We start from the raw sequence: 4,202 nt of genomic DNA on the forward strand, positions 1-4,202 counted from the left end.
TCAGAATTCGACGAAACCTGTCCCGAACGTTGGTCTAAACCCAAGCATTAGTGTGGTAATTTTCTAAGCGTAATAATATCTACAAGTTAGTATAAAAGGGAAACAAAGTTGTTTTAATAAATCCGTGCAAAATAGTTAACCTTTGAACGTTCACAGAATTCGACGAAACATGACCCTATCTGTAGCACCCCCTACTCGCTACATCTAATTATCACTATTTCATCCCTTCTCTAATCAGAACTCATTCTATAAGTAATTCTCTTTCAACCAGTAAAATAAATTCTAATTTATCAATATAATATTATATGTCACAAAAGATAATATATACCGCCAAAAGTAATATTTACCCTCACTACAGGTTCTCGTGTACATAACCTCAAGAAAAATCATACCACAACTTTCAAACACAAATCCCGACAAAAGACCAGAATATTTACAACCCAATAATAAAAAACTTTGACCTCAGAAGTCACGGCTGACCCACCTAATAAAGACGACGGCACCGCTCATAGTCAGTGTGGCTAGTCAGTGTGACCTATCTCCTGAAAAGTACGTGGCAAGGAATGAGCTGCCTACTCAATAAGTATAGCTGATCAGTTTATATATATACACAGGCAACAATTTCAGGTACATGCAGTCACATCGACTAACAGTCATTATCAATAGCAACAACAAATATAAGCAGTAATACCTATTCACAATTATAAATCAAGCTATGACACAGTATTCAACATTATCGTTTATGAGTTAAGGGCCCCACTTACTCTAATTGGTATACATCAGTCAATGGTTTCGCCGGCCATCATCATATCATATACAGCACAGGATACCCGTTGTGTGATATCCCCACACTCTTTTACTTCAGCTATGTAGCAATATAGCACAGGACATCACAACAAACATGGTACCCCCACACCACCCCAGTGTGTAGCTAACAAGCACAGGATATTCCCTGCTGCCCCGGAATACCCCGGTACCCTACGCGCCATGGTACCTAGCTTAATTCACATATTTTTCATATCTCAATATCAATCACATTTTCATAAACCATTGACTGTGTTTCCAACTAGGTAAGCGTCATCTTTTATTTCAACTCACGATCATCATTCTTTTCTTTATAATAATCACTTCCTCAACAACAACTCCCAATTTGATTTCATCAACAATCAATTATATGATTATCACATAATCATATCCCGCATATCTCTACATTACCATTACATATCACATAGTAACAATTTCACCAATATTATGATAATCTAGCAAATAATCCACAACTAATTATATAAACAATCAATATACGAAGCCACGCATAATAATATAAAGCCAAATCCACGTTCGCATCCAAGAAACCAATATATATATTTTATACAATACTACACATATAAATATATATATATATAAATCCAATTAGCTATACTTACCGTAAATCCCCAAAATACTTCGATTCACGAGGGACTGCTCAACTCTCTATCTTGTCGTCACGTCCTATAATAAATTATAATACGTATAATCAATATATTTAATTTACCAAATAATTCATAAGAATTCACTTAATTAAACCCCTTATATATTTATAATTATCATTTTTAATAACATTCGTAAATTATATTACCACTGAAACCTCCTTTCCCTAATTAATAACATAATATTTCTAAAATATAACATCCGAAGTATTTCTATGAATTTTCTGTCAATTTACCGTTGCTATACAATTTAATTAAGCAACAATACATAGAATTACATATTTGGTTAATCATTCCGATGGAATTGTGTAAATTAGCTATAGTAATAATTAAATCTAACAAATCTAATATTTTAATTACCCAACTATATCATTTTTATAGCAATTGTGATATTTAATTTGACACTAATATAAATAGCCAAAATCATAAAACACTCCGATTAAATAGTTCACCGCTCAATATAATCAACATTTAATAAACGGACTAATTAAATAATATAATTATTTAAATTATTAAAGATTAAACTCTAAAATCCGTACCTCTGTTTTCCGAATGTGTGTGTGCGTCGGTGTGTGTAAATGTGGGTGTGTGTGTGTTAATATGTAATTTCCCTTTCAATTCACATACTTATATATATATATATATGTTTAATAATTGGTGAGGCGGTGGCAGCACATGCCACTGCCCACCTCTTTTTTCCTTCCTTTTTTTTTTTTTTTTTTTATATATATATATTATACTTTTGATAATTACCATTGTGTCCTTCCTAATTTCCTAATTAGTATAATTTACTTCCAAATATTATAATAAACTTCAATTTAATCCGTTCAAGTGTTAGTACATTCCAAATTCAATCTATAATTTATTTACTAATTACATCTAAATTTCTAATAATTACCAATTAGTCTCCCAATTACATACAAAATTCTACGGACGTCACACTATCGTTGGTCTAGACCCAAGAATATGTGTGGTAAATTTTCGAAGCGTAATAATACCTACAAGTTAGTATAAAATGAAAACAAACTTGTCTTAAGAAAACCGTGTAAAACAGCTAAATTTTGAGCATTCTCAGAATTCGATGAAACTTGACCCAAACGTATGTCTAGACCCAAGAATTTGTGTGTTAAATTGCCTAAGCGTAATAAGAACTACGAGTTATTATAAAAGGGAAACAAACATGGTTTAAAAAAACTGTGCAGAACAGCAAAATTTTGATCGTTCTCAAAATTTTACGAAACTTGACCCAAACGTAGATCTAGACCCAAGCATTTGTGTTATACATTTGCTAAGCGTAATAATAACTACAAGTTAGTGTAAAAGGCAAAAAAACTTGCTTTAATAAAACCGTGCAAAACAGCTAAATTTTGAACGTTCTCAGAATTCGACGAAACCTGTCCCGAACGTTGGTCTAGACCCAAGCATTTGTGTGGTAAATTTGCTAAGCGTAATAATAACTACAAGTTAGTATAAAAGGGAAACAAACTTGTTTTAATAAAACCGTGCAAAACTGCTAAATTTTGAACGTTTTCAGAATTCGATGAAACTTGACCCAAACGTATGTCTAGACCCAAGAATTTGTGTGTTAAATTGCCTAAACGTAATAAGAACTACAAGTTAGTATAAAAGGGAAACAAACTTGTTTTAATAAAACCGTGCAAAACAGCTAAATTTTGAACGTTCTCAGAATTCAACGAAACTTGATCCAATCGCAGGTCTAGACCCATCCATTTGTGTTGTAAATTTGCTAAACGTAATAATAACTACAAGTTAGTATATAAAAGAGAAACAAACTTGCATTAATAAAACCGTGCAAAACAGCTAAATTTTGAACGTTCTCAGAATTCGACGAAACCTGTCCCGAACGTTGGTCTAAACCCAAACATTTGTGTGTTAAATTTTCTAAGCGTAATAATAACTAAAAGCTAGTATAAAAGGAAAACAAACTTGCTTTAATAAAATCGTGCAAAACAGCTAACTTTTGAACGTTCTCAGAATTCGACGAAACTTGACCCAATCGCAGGTCTAGACCCATCCATTTGTGTTGTAAATTTGCTAAGCGTAATAATAACTACAAGTTCGTATAAAAAGGGAAACAAACTTGCTTTAATAAAACCGTGCAAAATAGCTAAATTTTCAACGTTCTCAGAATTCGACGAAACTTGACCCAAACGTTGGTCTAGACCCAAGCATTTGTGTTGTAAATTTCCTAAACGTAATAATAATTACAAGTTAGTATAAAAGGGAAATAAACTTTGTTTAATAAAACCGTGCAAAACAACTAAATTTTGAACGTTCTCAGAATTCGACGAAACTTGACCCAAACGTTGGTCTAGACCCAAGCATTTGTGTTGTAAATTTGCTAAGCGTAATAATAACTATAAGTTAGTATAAAAGGGAAACAAACTTGTTTTAATAAAACCGTGCAAAACAACTAAAATTTGAGCATTCTCAGAATTTGACGAAACTTGACCCAAACGTAGGTGTAGACCCAAGAGTTTGTGTGTTAAATTTTCTAAGCGTAATAAGAACTACAAGTTAGTATAAAAGGGAAACAAACTTGCTTTAATAAAACCGTGCAAAACAGCTAAATTTTGAACGTTATCAGAATTCGACGAAACCTGTCCCAAAGGTTGGTCTAGACCCAAACATTTGTGTGTTAAATTTTCTAAGCGTAATAATAACTAAAAGCTAGTGTAAAAGGGAAACAAACATGCTTTAATAAAACCGTGCAAA

General features: G+C 32.3%; 1 long non-coding RNA gene across 1 annotated transcript; it reads right to left on the reverse strand.

The window, feature by feature from the left end:
- Positions 1–271: 271 nt before the first annotated feature.
- On the reverse strand, positions 272–2,069 carry LOC148787232 (uncharacterized). The gene is made up of 3 exons (XR_016066973.1): positions 2,006–2,069; positions 1,425–1,488; positions 272–542 (listed from the first exon to the last, which is right to left on the reverse strand). It is a non-coding gene; the product is annotated as an uncharacterized LOC148787232 (long non-coding RNA).
- Between the last annotated feature and the right edge of the window lie 2,133 nt (positions 2,070–4,202).

Source organism: Sesamum indicum, linkage group LG8 (assembly GCF_026168435.1).
Source record: "Sesamum indicum cultivar Baizhima isolate 11 linkage group LG8, ASM2616843v1, whole genome shotgun sequence".
Taxonomy (NCBI): Eukaryota; Viridiplantae; Streptophyta; class Magnoliopsida; order Lamiales; family Pedaliaceae; genus Sesamum; species Sesamum indicum.